This window comes from Cherax quadricarinatus, unplaced genomic scaffold (assembly GCF_038502225.1).
Source record: "Cherax quadricarinatus isolate ZL_2023a unplaced genomic scaffold, ASM3850222v1 Contig477, whole genome shotgun sequence".
Classification (NCBI taxonomy): domain Eukaryota; kingdom Metazoa; phylum Arthropoda; class Malacostraca; order Decapoda; family Parastacidae; genus Cherax; species Cherax quadricarinatus.
In genome coordinates, this window is record NW_027195503.1 from 35,205 (window position 1) to 52,806 (window position 17,602).

Consider the following 17,602-nt stretch of genomic DNA (forward strand, 5'->3'; position numbering starts at 1 on the left):
AGTTGTTGCCAGAGCTTTCTGGGGTTATGCTTATACTCTTCAATTTTTGAGGAATAGTGCTTTGCCTTTGCTCCTTTCATAAGTCTCTGTACTCTGTTCCTCACCCTTTGGAATTCATTTAGTGCTGCAATATCCTGTCTGTTTGCTTTAAATCTTTTCAGCAGGGTAAAGGGTATTAGTAGAATCATAGAAATATTATCAGATAGGCATAGAAGTGCCCATGTATGGCATATTAACAGCCACTGAGAAAATAGTAGACAATATGTAGGAAAAGATACTTCTGAGCACATGGGTAGAACATTCCAGTACCCCAGAGCAGGACATTTAATAGAATAATAACTATCCATTTCTAGAGTATCTAACGAGAAACTTATTTTCTCAAACCACATGACCTGTTATAAACGATTAGAAAAAGCTTAGGGCTGGCTTTTCATATCTTATAATTTCCTACCTGACATCTCAGAAACCCTCCTACCCCATATGGGTAGTGGGGGGATGATGGTAGGGTGGGGTTAGCACCGACCACGAACCCAGTCTAAGGGTAACTGTGGCCGGTTACACATACGCTATTCTGAGACCTCTCTTCCTGCTTTGGTTGCTCTCTTGCAACATTGCACAGCTCCTGATGATGCAGTGAGAAGTGTGGAAATATTTGAGCTAAAGATTTCCACCTTTCCCCCCGTGGCTTGTCGTGCTTAGTTAAGATCGCCTGTCTGTGATTGGTGCAATGATGATGTAAAGAGAGTAGTAAGGGAGAAAAAGTTAGCATATGAGAAATTTTTACAAAGTAGAAGTGATGCAAGGAGGGAAGAGTATATGGAGAAAAAGAGAGAGGTTAAGAGACTGATGAAGCAATGTAAAAAGAGAGCAAATGAGAGAGTGGGTGAGATGTTATCAACAAATTTTGTTGAAAATAAGAAAAAGTTTTGGATTGAGATTAACAAGTTAAGGAAGCCTAGAGAACAACTGGATTTGACAGTTAAAAATAAGAGAGGAGAGTTATTAAATAGAGAGTTAGAGGTATTGGGAAGATGGAGGGAATATTTTGAGGAATTGTTAAATGTTGATGAAGATAGGGGAGCTGTGATTTCGTGTATAGGGCAAGGAGGAATAACATCTTGTAGGAGTGAGGAAGAGCCAGTTGTTAGTTTGAGAGAAGTTCGTGAGGCAGTAGGTAAAATTAAGGGGGTAAGGCAGCTGGGATTGATGGGATAAAGATAGATGTGTTAAAAGCAGGTGGGGATATAGTTTTGGAGTGGTTGGTGCTATTGTTTAGTAGGTGCATCGAACAGGGTAAGGTACCTAGGGATTGGCAGAGAGCATGCATAGTTCCTTTCTATAAAGGCAAAGGGGACAAAAGAGAGTGCAAAAATTATAGGGGGATAAGTCTGTTGAGTATACCTGGTATAGTGTATGGTAAAGTTATTATTGAAAGAATTAAGAGTAAGACGGAGAATAGGATAGCAGATGAACAAGGAGGCTTTAGGAAAGGTAGGAGGTGTGTAGACCAAGTGTTTACAGTGAAACATATAAGTGAACAGTATTTAGATAAGGCTAAAGAGGTTTTTGTGGCATTTATGGATTTGGAAAAGGCATGTGACAGGGTGGATAGGGGGGGCAATGTGACAGATGTTGCAGGTGTATGGTGTAGGAAGTAGGTTACTGAAAGCAGTGAAGAGTTTTTAAGAGGATAGTGAAGCTCAAGTTAGAGTATGTAGGAAAGAGGGAAATTATTTCCCAGTAAAAGTAAGCCTTAGACAAGGATGTGTGATGTCACCGTGGTTAATATATTTATAGATGGGGTTGTAAGAGAAGTAAATGCGAGGGTCTTGGCAAGAGGCGCAGAGTTAAAAGATAAAGAATCACACATAAAGTGGGAGTTGTCACAGTTGCTCTTTGCTGATAACACTGTGCACTTGGGAGATTCTGAAGAGAAGTTGCAGAGGTTGGCGGATGAATTTGGTAGGGTATGTAAAAGAAGAAAATTAAAAGTGAATACAGGAAAAAGTAAGGTTATGAGGATAACAAAAAGATTAGGTGATGAAAGATTGGATATCAGATTGGAGGGAGAGAGTATGGAGGAGGTGAATGTATTCAGATATTTGGGAGTGGACGTGTGAGCAGATGGATCTATGAAAGATGAGGTGAATCATAGAATTGATGATGAGAAAAGGGTGAGCGGTGCACTTAGGAGTCTGTGGAGACAAAGAACTTTGTCCTTGGAGGCAAAGAGGGGAATGTATGAGAGTATAGTTTTACCAAAGCTCTTATATGGGTGTGAAGCATGGGTGATGAATGTTGCAGCGAGGAGAGGGCTGGAGGCAGTAGAGATGTCATGTCTGAGAGCAATGTGTGGTGTGAATATAATGCATAGAATTCGTAGTTTGGAAGTTAGGAGGAGGTGCGGGATTGCCAAAACTGTTGTCCAGAGGGCTGAGGGAGGGCTGTTGAGGTGGCTCAGTCATGTAGAGAGAATGGAGCGAGCAGAATGACTTCAAGAGTGTATCAGTCTGTAGCGGAAGGAAGGCAAGGTAGGGGTCGGCCTAGGAAAGGTTGGAGGAATGGGTAAAGGTTTTGTGTGCGAGGGGCTTGGACTTCCAGTGGGCATGCATGAGCATGTTTGATAGGAGTGAATGGAGACAAATGGTTTTTAATACTTGACATGCTGTTGGAGTGTGAGCAAAGTAACATTTATGAATGGAGTCAGGAAAACCGGCAGGCCGGACTTGAGTCCTGGAGTTGGGAAGTACAGTGCCTGCACTCTGAAGGAGAGGTTTTGATGTTGCAGTTTAAAAACTGAAGTGTAAAGCACCCTTCTGGCAAGACAGTGATGGAGTGAATGATGGTGAAAGTTTTTCTTTTTCGGGCCACCCTGCCTTGGTGGGAATCGGCCAGTGTGCTGATAATAATAATAATAATATTAATAATAATAATAATATATGTACCCACAAACTAGTGGCACTGATCAATGACAACACTGTGACTAGCCAAGGATTCGAACCCATGTTGTTTCGGCCCCCTCATGGTGAGCAAAAACCACTTGATGCACTGACCAACAGGACCACCAAATCGTAAAAGAATCGCGCACCCAGGAGAGCTAGGTATTTATTGTGATCCGAGGACATACGGTGGTTTGAGTGTCTCTGAGCTAATTTCATTCTACTCCCCGTTTGATTTACTAGCCTCAACAAGCAGTATTATATATTACTGTACCCTTGAACGAGTGGTATTGATCAATAACAACACTGCTACTAGCCAAGGACTTGAACCCATGTTATTTTGCCCCCCCCCCTTATGGTGAGCAAAAACCATATGATGCTCTAACCCAAAGGACCACCAAATCCTACAAGGCTCACACACACAGCATAGGTAGGTGTTTTATTGTGATCCGAGGACATATGGTGGTGTGGGTGCCTATGAGCTAATTTGATTCTACTCCCTATTTTGGTGTAGTAGTCTCAATAAGCAGTATTTTATATTATTGTACCGACGAACGAGTGGTATTGATCAATAACGACACTGTGTGTTCCCATTGCAGAAATGGAAATTGTTTGGAGGAAGTACCTAGAGTGATGTGCACTCACAGCTTATAGACGGGAATTCTCCATGTTGGTAAGCACCTTTTTGGTGCTTGAGCAGCAAGAGTCTCCCATTCAGTGATGGCACTGACGTAGCTAGGGTTCTGGTAGCTGAGGTTGTCTGGATTTGTTTTATTAACTGGAACAGCAACAGATCTCAGCTGAGAATACTGCTTCAGAGGACGAAGACGAGAATGGGGAGAATGTGCCAGCTTCAGTGATTAAGGATATGTGTGCAAAGTGGAGTGAGTTGCAAAGTTTTGTGGAGAACTATCACCCTAACAAAGCTGTTGCAAGCCATGTCTGCCACATGTTTAATGACAATGCCTTGTCCCATTTTAGGAAAATCTTAAAGAGACACCAGAAACAGAGCTCTCTGGACAGATTTTTTTGTGCGACAGGTGTCCAGTGACTCTCAAATTGGCCCTAGTGCCAATAAAAGAAAAAGGAGGGAAGTAACCCTGGATAGGGCCTTGATACCTGAAGTCCTTAGGGAAGGGGATTTCTCTTCGAAGCAATAATCTCTCCTCCCTCTCCCCTCCTCGCCGTCTTCCATACGCCAACAAGAGTCTTCAGTAAAGGTAAAAGTGATGTTAAATATTCATTTATCCATGTCATTAGTCATTTATATTTATTTCTCATTGTTTTCTGTTTGTAAAACTATAGTTATTCTCTATAAAATGTATTTTTTTGTTAATATTTTTGGGTGTCTGGAACGGATTACTTGGATTTACATTATTTCTCATGGGAAATATTGCTCTGGCAACAACTAAAACAGTTGGGGTATAAACATAAGCCAGTAGATAGGTCTAACATAGTACTCACTATCGATAATGAGGTATGCCACGAAACATCTAAGGTGGCAAATTGTTTTAATTCCTACTACACATCTGTTGCATCAACACTAGTAAGTAAACTACCAGCTGCATCAAATACCTTTAGCACAGACTCTGATAAGTTTCAAACATACTATACCAATAAAGGGGTAACACCAAACAGTTGTCAACTGGTAAGTGTATCTCATGACTTTATTCAAAAAGAACTAAGCAGGTTAAACCCAACTAAGAGCACTGGCCCGGATAACATCCCGTCTAATTTCCTAAAGGATGGTGATTCTGAACCGTCAATCGCTAATGCTCACTTAATAAATTTATCAATCACCACTAATACCGTACCGGAGGGGTTCAAGGAGGCCAGAGTTACTCCATCTTTAAGAAAAATAGTAGGTCTGATGTCAGCAACTATAGGCCTGTTAGTATACTCAGTATAATATCCAAAATTCTAGAGAGGGCGGTTTACTGTCAAGTAGTTAAGTACCTTAATGACAACAACATTCTCCATAGCTATGAATCAGGGTTCAGAAGATCTTACTCAACCGACACCTCCCTAATTAATCTTTTTTGGGTTATCCCAGGTTCTCTACACATATGCTGCTATGTATGACAATCTATGTAACTATTTGTGTATACCTGAATAAACTTACTTATTCAGTTTTCAAACAGTTCGGTTTTTGTCAGGCTTTCTGGAATGAATTAATCATGAAAACTAAGTTCCACTGTATATGCAAACAATCACAGAGAGGCAATCTTAACTATGGAAGACAAGGCATGGGGGTGGAAGTCTTTAACTCAAATACTTTCACACTTCTCAGTGCATCATCAGGGGCTATGCAATGTTGCAAGGCAGCAACTCAAGCAGGGTAAATTTTCTTGAAGTAGTGCAGTGTGGGTCTGTCACCGGCTGTGGTTTCTCTCAGAATGTGAACCAACGGTCAGTGATAGTGGTGGTGAGGGTGGTGGCACCGACCGTTGGCAAGTTGGATAATATTATGTCAGATAAGAGATTTTGTTCGGATTTTTAACCCCGGAGGGTTGGCCACCCAGGATAACCCAAGAAAGTCAGTGAGTCATCGAGGACTGTCTAACTTATTTCCATTTGTGTCCTCAATCTTGTCCTCCAGGATGCGACCCACACCAGTCGACTAACACCCAGGAACCTATTTGCTGCTAGGTGAACAGGACAACAGGTGTAAGAAAAGGTATAGAAATGTTTCCACCCACCGGGAATCAAACCCAGGCCCTCCATGTGTGAAGCGGGAGCTTCAGCCACCAGGCCACCGGGCCACATTATCTGTCTTAGTGCTGGGGGTAATGACATTGGGAAGAGCAGGAGACAGAAGCTTCTGGATAAGTACAGGTCAGCCATAGAAGTAGTCAGGTCTAATGGAGGGATCCCAGTCACATGTAACATCTTGCCTAGAAAGGGAGTGGGCAATGAATGGATGTCTAGGGCAATTGGTATAAATTGATGGCTGGACAGGTATTGCAATCCCATTCATTAATAACTGGGACCTATTCTTTGACAAACGTGATATGTATGCAAGGGATGGGGTTCATCTCTCTTGGGCTGGAGTGGTTGCATTAGCCAATTTGATTGAGAGGGTTATAGAGGTATGGGTGTTTGTGGAAAACAGTCAGGCTGCATTAGGGTTAAAAATAGCAGATATTACTGGGTTACCTCAGGGGATATGTTTAAAAGACAATATTCAAAATAAAGTTGCTAGTAATGGCAAATCAATTGATCAACAAACAAAGAGAGATAGTAGAGGGCAACGAGTGTCTAGTTCCTTTAAGGTTTACTATACAAATAGTAGGAGTCTAACAAATAAAATAGATGAGCCAAGATTATTTGCAAGTTCAGGTAATATAGATATTATTGGTATAACAGAGACCTGGTTCAACCTGAAAAATAGAGAAATGCCTTCTGAATGCAACATTCAGGGTTACAAACTATTCCACACTGACAGGGTCAACAGGAACGGTGGTGGAGTGGCGCTGTATTTCAGAAATAACTTAAATTGTTGTCTTAGACATTATATAAGATTAGATACATGGAAAACAGAATCTGTTTGGCTACAGTTTCTCGAGGGTCGTGACAAATTAATTCTGGGTGTGATTTATAGGCCCCCAAACCTTCATAGAGAGTGCAGTAAGCTGTTATGGGACGAAATTCATAAGGCATCTACATATGAAAATGTTGTGTTAATGGGAGATTTTAACTTTAGACATATTGATTGGAACAATACGACAGGAAATCTTGAGTCTAGTGACTTTCTTGATACGGTTCATGATTGCTTTTTGGAACAGTTTGTGACAGAACCAACTAGAGGAAACAGCCTGCTTGACTTGGTTCTTGTCAACAAAGAATCACTAATTAATAATCTTGAGGTTAATGATGAGCTTGGGGAAAGTGATCACAAATCACTTAGTTTCAATATATCATGGAATTACCCAGATAACTGCAATCAAATTTCTGTCCCAGACTTTCGCTTGGCCGACTCCGTGGGACTGAAAAATTACCTGGGTGGGCTAAATTGGGATGTCCTGACTATGGGTCAAGACAACTTTTGTTTTTAGTAGGGAAATTAGATCTAACAAAAATAATCCCAAATGGATGAACAATAGACTAAAACATCTCATTGGTCAAAAGAGAAGCATATATAGGCGTATCAAAAGAGCCAATGGGCAGTTAAGAAATCAATATATTCATTTAAGGAGAGTAATAAAAAAAAAGGAAAAAAAGAAGCAAAAAGGGATTATGAGACTACAGTTGCAAGGGATTCGAAGACTAACCCAAAAGGTTTCTTTCAGGTATGCAGAAGTAAGATTAGGGACAAGATAAGCTCACTTAAGAGTAACTCTGGTCAGATCACTGATAGTGATAAGGATATGTGTGAAATTTTCATTACCTACTTCCTCTCAGTTTTTACCCAGGAAAATACTAGCGAAATTCCTGAAATAATAGATTATTTAAAACAGGACCATAATAAACTATGCACGATTGTGGTAACTAGTGACATGGTCCTCAGACAAATAGAGATACTAAAACCTAACAGTTCTTAGGCCCCTGATGAGCTTTTTGCAAGGGTGTTAAAGGAATGTAAAGAGGAACTTTGCATACCTTTGGCTAGTCTTTTTAACATATCACTATAAACTGGTATTGTGCCTGATAAGCGGAAAATAGTAAATGTAGTACCTATTTACAAGGCAGGTGACAGGTCCTTGGCTTCGAACTATAGACCAATAAGCCTTACCTTCATAGTGGGAAAATTGATGGAATCCATAATTGCCGAAGTAATTCGTAGCCATCTTCATAGGCATAAATTGATTGAATCTCAACATGGTTTTACAAAGGGGCGTTCCTGTCTTACGAATTTACTAACTTTTTTCACTAAGGTGTTTGAGGAGGTAGATCATGATAATGAATATAATATTGTGTATATGGACTTCAGTAAGGCTTTCGATAGAGTTCTACACCAGAGGCTATTTAGGAAACTTAAGGCACACGGAATAGGAGGAGAAATTTTTTCCTGGGCTGACAAATAGACAGCAGAGAGTTTGCATAAATGGGTAGAAATCAGAATGGGGGCACGTTACAAGTGGTGTTCCACAGGGGTCAGTGTTGGGCGCGTTGTTGTTCACAATTTACATAAACGACATAGATGAGGGAATAAATAGTGACAAAAGCAAATTTTCTTATGACACCAAAATAGGCCGTCCAATTCATTCTAATGAGGACACTAGAGCACTCCAGGATGATTTGAATAGACTGATGCAGTGGTCGGAGAAGTGGCAGAAGCAGTTTAATATAGACAAATGAAAGTTTTAAATGTTGGACAGGAAAATAACCATGCGACATATAAACTAAATAATGTAGATCTTAATGCTACTGTTTGCAAAAAGGATTTAGGAGTTCTGGTTAGCAGTAATCTAAAACCAAGACAACAGTGCATTAGTGTTCGCAATAAAGCTAACAGAATTCTTGGCTTCATATCTAGAAGTATAAATAATAGAAGTCCTCAGGTTGTTCTTCAAATCTATATATCCTTGGTTAGGCCTCATTTAGACTATGCTGCACAGTTCTGGTCACTGTATTACAGAATGGATATAAATGCTCTTGAAAATGTACAGAGGAGGATGGCAAAGTTGATCCGATGTATCAGAAATCTTCCCTATGAGGATAGACTGAGGGCCCTGAATCTGCACTCTCTCGAAAGGCGCAGAATTAGGGGGGATATGATTGAGGTGTATAAATGGAAAACAGGAATAAATAAAGGGGATGTAAATAGCGTGTTGAAAATTTCCAGCCAAGACAGGACTCACAGCAATGGTTTCAAGTTGGAAAAAATCAGATTCACTAAGGATATAGGAAAACACTGGTTTGATAATAGAGTTGTGGATGAGTGGAACAAACTCCTGAGTACAGTTATTCAAGTTAAAACGTTGTGTAGTTTTAAAAATAGGTTAGATAAATACATGAGTGTGTGTGGGTGGGTGTGAGTTGGACCTGACTAGCTTGTGCTGCTGGGTCTGATGCCGTGCTCCTTTCTTAAGTGGAAGTGACCTGACTAGGTGGGTCATTGGGCTAATCCGGGTTGGGTGACATGGACCTGCTTTGCCTGGGTCAGTAGGCCTGTTGCAGTAATTCTTCTTTATGTTCTTATGTTCACATTCTGAGAGAAACTGCTGCCAGTGGCAGACACGTACTGCAATAATCTGAGAAAACTTTCCCTGCTTCAATTGCTGCATTGCAACATTGTATAGCTCCTGATGATATACCGAGAAGTCCTTTCTAAAATTTTGTTTTATACATTTAAAGATATATTTATTCATTAATGTTAATGTAAAAATTTATAATTTTGCACCAAAAGATTCTTAGAAAACTTACCTAACCTTATTAGAAAAAGTGCAATTTATTTTAGACTAATCCAACTAAATACATTTTAAATACAGTTACAATAATTTAATACTAAACAAACACAGTGAAATATATTTTTTTTCGTTAAGTTCAGAATGATTTTTGCTAAATTTTTTATACAAAAATTTTCGCTTGTCCTATATGGCATGAAGAACGTTGCTATTTAAGCCAAGATCGCAAGTTTTACATATTCGGAACGACATTATATGTATATATATATATATATATATATATATATATATATATATATATATATATATATATATATATATATATATATATATATATATATATATATATATATATATATATATATATGATGCAAACAATTGCAGGTGGGCGATCACAATTATGCAGGAATAGCCACGAGGGGAAGGGGAGTGAAAATCTTCAGCTCAAGTATTTTCACACTTCTCAGTGCGTCATCAGGAGCTGTGCTATGTTGCAAGGGAGCAACCAAAGCAGGGAGAGAGGTCACAGAGTAGCGTAGGTGTCACCGGCCACAGTTACCCTTAGACTGCAGTCTAAGGGGCCCAATACTGGATACTGTTTTTCCCTTAGATTTGGCATAAGAGAAGAAGTATTTTTTTTTTTTCAATTTCCGTTATGGCTTTTAGTTCTTCCTGTGATTCTTGTCTCCTTTAAGATTCCTTGAGCTTAAGTTTGACATTTGCAATTTCATTGACTAGTACCTTCCTTCATATTTCAGATATATTGACTCCACTCAGGAACTCTGTGACTCTTCGCCGTTGTCTGTATAGGAAAAGTCTCTCTCTTTCTAGGTTACATCTTCAGTTTCTTTTTCTTAATGGAATGTGTCTTGAGATCTCAAGAACCACAGAATTCATTTTTTTCAAGGCAAATGTTCGGATCCCTATTATTTAGGATATCTTCCCAGCTTGTTTCATTTAGGACTACACACTATCCCCCCTCACCATCAATACTCAGTCTACACACTATCCCCCCTCACCATCAATACTCAGTCTCCACACTATCCCCCCACACCATCAATACTCAGTCTACACACTATCCCCCCTCACCATCAATACTCAGTCTACACACTATCCCCCCACACCATCAATACTCAGTCTACACACTATCCCCCCACACCATCAATACTCAGTCTACACACTATCCCCCACACCATCAATACTCAGTCTACACACTATCCACCCTCACCATCAATACTCAGTCTACACACTATCCCCCCACACCATCAATACTCAGTCTACACACTATCCCCCCTCACCATCAATACTAAGTCTACACACTATCCTCCCTCACCATCAATACTCAGTCTACACACTATCCCCCCTCACCATCAATACTCAGTCTACACACTATCCCCCCACACCATCAATACTCAGTCTCCACACTATCCCCCCTCACCATCAATACTCAGTCTACACACTATCCCCCCTCACCATCAATACTCAGTCTCCTCACTATCCCCCCACACCATCAATACTCAGTCTACACACTATCCCCCCTCACCATCAATACTCAGTCTACACACTATCCCCCTCACCATCAATACTCAGTCTACACACTATCCCCCCTCACCATCAATACTCAGTCTACACACTATCCCCCCACACCATCAATACTCAGTCTACACACTATCTCCCCTCACCATCAATACTCAGTCTCCACACTATCCCCCCTCACCATCAATACTCAGTCTACACACTATCCCCCCTCACCATCAATACTCAGTCTCCACAATCACTATACAACCATCAATACTCAGTCTCCACAATCACTATACAACCATCAATACTCAGTCTCCACAATCACTATACAACCATCAATACTCAGTCTCCACACTATCCCCCCTCACCATCAATACTCAGTCTCCACACTATCCCCCCTCACCATCAATACTCAGTCTCCACACTATCCCCCCTCACCATCAATACTCAGTCTACACACTATCATCCCTCACCATCAATACTTCATAAGAACATAAGAATGTAGGAACACTGCAGAAGGCCTACTGGCCCATACGAGGCAGGTCCTTATCAAAACGACATCTACCTAAAGCTACTCAAGAACCAACTCCCGCAGCCCCCAACACCAATCAAACCCAGCCCCTCCCACTCATATATTTGTCCAGTCTCTTCTTAAAGCTACCCAAGGTCCTAGCCTCTATCACCCCACTGGGAAGACTGTTCCACGCATATACAACTCTGTTAGAAAACCAGTACTTACCTATGTCCTTTCTAAATCTAAATTTATCCAACTTAAATCCATTATTCCTGGTTCTTACCTGGTTCGACACCCTCAGTACTTTATTAATGTCTCCTTTGTTTATGCCCGTCATCCACTTATACACTTCAATGATATCTCCCCTCATTCTACGCCTCTCCAGAGAGTGGAGATTTAAGGCTTTAAGTCTATCTTCATACGGGAGGTTCCTTACACAGTAAATCATTTTAGTCATTCTTCTCTGTATGTTCTCTAATGAGTCTATGTCCATCCTGTAGTAAGGGGACCAAAACTGAGCAGCATAATCTAAATGAGGCCTCACTAGTGATGTATAGAGCTGTAAAATAACTTTTGGACTTCTGTTGCTTATACTTCTTGAGATAAATCCAAGTAATCTGTTGGCCTTGTTGCGCACACTGAGGCACTGCTGTCTTGGCTTTAGATTTCTGCTTACCATGACTCCCAAGTCCTTTTCACATTCTGTATGACCAAGCTCTACTTCACCTAGATTATAGCTTCGAGGGTTATTTTCATTACCAAGGGCAAGTACCTTACACTTATCCACATTAAACTTCATCTGCCATTTCTCAGACCAAGACATTAATTTGTTCATATCGTCCTGGAGTTCATTGATATCCTCCTCAGAGTGAATTATACGGCCTATCTTTGTATCATCAGCAAACTTACTCATGTCACTAGTAATCCCTTCATCAAGGTCATTAATGTAAATTATGAACAAGAGAGGGCCTAAAACTGATCCTTGTGGAACGCCACTAGTGACTAATCCCCATTCAGATTTCACTCCATTAATGGTAACTCTCTGCTTTCTATTGGTAAGCCATGCCTCAATCCATGCTAGAACTTTACCTCCTATACCGTGAGCTGCCACTTTTCTTAAGAGTCTCTTGTGAGGTACTCTGTCGAAGGCTTTACTAAAATCCAAATAAACAATATCATATTCCTTATCACTGTCAACTGCCTCAAAAGTTCTATTGAAGAACGTCAGTAAGTTTGTCAGGCAGGAACGACCTCTCGTGAATCCATGCTGAGATTCATTTATCAAGTTATGCTCTTCAAGGTGACTTCTGATAATGTCAGCTATAATTGATTCTAATAACTTGCCCACTATAGATGTCAGGCTTATTGGACGGTAATTTGAGGGAGTGGACTTATCCCCTGATTTGAATATAGGAACCACATTAGCCATCTTCCACATCTCTGGCACAACACTGGTAAGGATGGACGCATTGAATACACTCGTTAATGGCTGACTAAGCTCCATCTTGCATTCCTTAAGTACCCTTGAAAACAACTCATCGGGTCCCGGGGACTTATTTTGTTTCAGTTTGTCTATCTGTTTAATAACCATGTCCCTCGTGACAGTAATATTAGTTAACTTAAATTCATCAGGAACTAAATAATTGTTAATTACTGGAATTTCATTTACATCTTCCTGTGTAAAAACTGACAAAAAATAGTCATTAAATAAGGAACACATTTCCAGTTCATTATCCGTCAGCTGTCCATTCCCAGATTTCAGAGGTCCTACTTTTTCCTTCACCTTCGTCCTATACACTTGAAAGAACCCCTTTGGATTAGTCTTTGATTCATTAGCAACTCTAATTTCATAGTCACGTTTAGCCTTTCTAATCGCCTTTTTTACTTCTCTTTTAAGCTGAACATATTGGTCAGTAAGGTTAACCTCTCCTCTTCTGATGCGCCTATAAATTCCCCTTTTCTCCCCTAATAGATGCTTTAGCCTCCTGTTAACCCATTTGGGATCGTTATTATTAGACCTAATTTCTCTCTGGGGAATGTATATACTCTGGGCACTGTGTACATTATTAAGAAAACAATCATAAAAGCAGATCCCTTCATATTCATAAGTATGATTATCGTCAATAAAATCATTAGCTAGATAACCCCAATCAAGATTAGACAGATGTTCCCTAAGTCCATTATAATCGGCAGAACGAAAATCGGGGATTTTTACTGTATTATCATTATTCTTGCATTCCCAATTAATGCTAAAGGTGATGGATTTGTGATCACTTGCGCCAAGCTCTTCAGTGATCTCCAGATTATTCACGAGTGTTTCCTTATTTGACAAGACTAGGTCTAGCAAATTATTACCCCTGGTAGGTTCAGTTACACTCTGTTTCAGAAAACAGTCCTGAACTGTTTCCATGAAGTCACTGGACTCTAGATTACCTGTCAAAGAATTCCAGTCAATTTGGCTAAAGTTAAAGTCCCCTACTATGACTACGTTACTGTGTACAGAAGCCCTAACAATTTCGTCCCAAAGAAGTCTCCCTCTATCGTGATCCAAGCCTGGAGGTCGGTATATTACACCTAGAATTAGTTTTTCTTGACCCTCCACGAACTCTACCCAAACAGACTCTGTTACTGCTCCATCTATTTTTATACCTTTTTTTATGCAACAATTAATATTTTCTCGAACATACAATGCAACTCCTCCCCCCTTCCCATTACATCTATCCACATTGAATAACTTAAATCCCTGAATATTACACTCAGCAGTCATATCCCGACTCTTTAAATTATACCACGTTTCAGTTAATGCAATGATATCAAAGTTCCCAGCACATGCTACCAAACGTAGTTCATTAATTTTATTTCTTGCACTTCGACTGTTAGCATAAAATACCATCATATGTTTTTTCTTCTGCACATTTTTCCTATTCATCTTTGTTTTTACACAATTTCTGAAATTATCATTACCCAGAGTTACTCCATGACAGTTACTATTAAGATTCTTAATATCAGAGCATAAGTCAATATATCCATATTCATTATTAATCATTTCAAAACCCATACCTCTAACTAATCCTAGTTTAAAGTCCTAACAACCCCCTCAACTGAGTTAGCAAGAAAACCCACACCTGCCCTGGATAAGTGAACCCCATCCCTGGCATACATGTCATTTCGGCCATAGAAGTTGTCCCAGTTGTCAATGAATGGTACTGCATTATCCTTACAGTGTTTATCCAGCCAACAATTAATACCAATTGCTCTGGACAACCATTCATTACCAACACCTCTTCTTGGCAAAATGCCACATATAACAGGGCGCCCCCCGTTCTTCCTAATCATGTCTATGGCTTTCCTGAACTTTCTAACTAAATCCTCACTTCTACGCTTGCCTACATCATTGCCTCCAGCACTGAGGCAAATAATAGGATTGATCCCATTACCGTTCATGATGTTGTCAAGCCGACTAACAATGTCCTCCATCCCAGCCCCAGGAAAGCATACCCTTTGTCTCCTACTCCTGTCCTTCAAGCAGAATGCCCTATCCATGTATCTAACCTGGCTATCCCCAACAACAACAATATTCATACCTTCCTTGTTGTCGTTCGTCATGACGATCCCAGTAGTAGACTCACATTCGTCGGGTAGCACCGAGAATGCGTTGGAGGTTTCCACGGGAGTTTCCACAGCAGTCTCTTTCTTCTTCATCGTTTCTGGCTTTCCATTCGTCTTCTTGATCGTCAACTTCGTCGTCCCCTGCTGTCCAACCACTGACCACGATCCCTTCTTGACCTGAGGACTCGAAACAGGAGGACTACTACGAATCCTCTTGTTTTCCTCGGTCAATCGCCGTATCTCCATCTTCGCTGCCCTCAATTCTTCCTTAAGTTGCTGGTAAAGTTGCTCGATGGAGGGCATCTTGGTTCAGTCCACAGAGCAAACAAGACACTTCTTCACAGAGTTAAGTACAGGTCAGCACTCAAAGTACAGGTCACCACTCAAGAGCACACAAACAGGTCTTCACTGAGCTAAGTACACGTCACCACTGACTAAGTACACATCACCACTGACTATACAACCATCACTACCACCTCTACATTTTCAATAAAATATTCATACTACATTTATTTTCATTAAAATTCACACAGAATCCCAGTTACTTCACTAAAATTCCAATATAATCCCATCCCATCCCTACTCCATCCATCTCCTCGAATCACGAACACCTTGCCTCTTCTAAATTCACAGAGAGAGGACAGGTTTTTACCTGTTAATGAGTTCAACCCTCCGATGGGAGGGTTGAACTCATTTACCAGTTGCCGGGAGACCCAGATTATAATCATAGGTCATCCCAGGGGAGAGCCTGAGGGCACTAACTGACCCACAACCTAAACAAACCACACAATGGGTGGGGTTAGAACTCGCGATCACAGTCTCAAAACTCCACACCATCGCGACGTTAGGCACAGTGGCTATCACGTCGGTCTGGAGTTTTGTGACTCTGATCGTGGGTTCTATTCCCAACCATGCTATAGTTTGTCTGCAGTCGTGTCATTACGATTTCGTGAGTCACAACCAAAACACTTGCCGATAATTTATTCTGGAGATACATAACAATAAAATCGCTACACATCAGGCCCTCTTAATTTTCTCTATGCAGAACTCTTGTCAATTTTCTGGAGATCTTAAAATCGTCCCTCTCTGTCAATTTTTCAGATGATATATTTAATCTTATTATCTTATCTGCACGAACTCACAATACCATCTGCGTTTTGGAATAACATTTGAATACTTCCATATTTCTTTTGAATACTCCCAAAATACTTTTGGGGATCTCCAAATTACTTTTGGGGCCCGCAAATTACATCTAAATTCTCCCAATTTACTTTTGAGGCCCCCAAATTACTTTTGAATAATCCCAAATTACTTTTGGGGACCTCCAAATTACTTTGAACCCACTACTTCAAACACACACACAAGCTCTCAAACACACTTATTCTCACCTATACACACTTTGTTTTAACAATACATACACTTTCCATTTTTGTTCACTTATAATCATCACACACCATCAACACACATGTTTTTTTTCACTCATAAATAAATTTTCCAATATTTCTTCACTCCATCGTTGATCCATTTCCAAACCTCATTGCACTGCAACTCTTCTTTCAGTTTGTTCAACTCTCTTAATTATATATACCATGTCTTTAAAACCCTAACTAGTATGATTTACCACTTTGTTTAAATCAACAGTTATCTACAACACCTCCATTTTTTCTGATCAACTGAACCCGTCGCGTTTCACCCAAAAAATTATAACAACATTTTCTGTCAATGAATAATATTTTTAATATTACAAATCATGCATTATGTGGGTCTTCTTCAAATTATATATTATTCATCATGTATTTCAGCTAATATCATTAGCTATCCATTCTAATAAACTTTGTTTTTTATAGTAAAAGAGGTACTCAAAGAATCCTTTTTTGGCAACACTTGCCACTCTTTCATTACGTCATAATTCCTGAGGTCACCCGATCAAACCTGTTGGTTATCCATCACGTTATCCCCCCCCCCCGTGGGTTTACCCGTTCAATGGCTGGCCTTGATATCTCATACACACACACACACACACACACACACACACACACACACACACACACACACACACACACACACACACACACACACACACACACACACACACACACACCATCTCTGGCGACCGGACAACATCTCCCCGTGGGTTCTCAGAGAAGGAGCAGGGCCGCTGTGCATGCCACTAACCACAATCTTCAATGCATCCCTTGAAACTGGGCAACTACCTGAGACATGGAAGACAGCAAATATAGTCCCCATTTTTAAGCAAGGAGACAGAAACGAAGCACTAAACTACAGACCAGTGTCACTGACGTGTATAGCATGCAAAGTCATGGAGAAGATTATCAGGAGGAGAGTGGTGGAGCATCTCGAATGATACAAGATTATAAATGACAACCAGCATGGATTAATGGAAGGCAAATCCTGTGTCACAAACCTTCTGAAGTTTTATGACAAGGTAACAGAAGTAAAACACGAGAGAGGGGGGTGGGTGTTCTGTATTTTCCTGGACTGCAGGAAGGCCTTCGACACAGTTCCTCACATGAAATTAGGGCAGAAGCTGGAGGATCAGGCGCGTATAACAGAGAGGGCACTGCAATGGATCAGGGAATATCTGACAGGGAGGCAACAACGAGTGATGGTACGTGAAGAGGTACCACAGTGGGTGCCTGTGACGAGCGGGG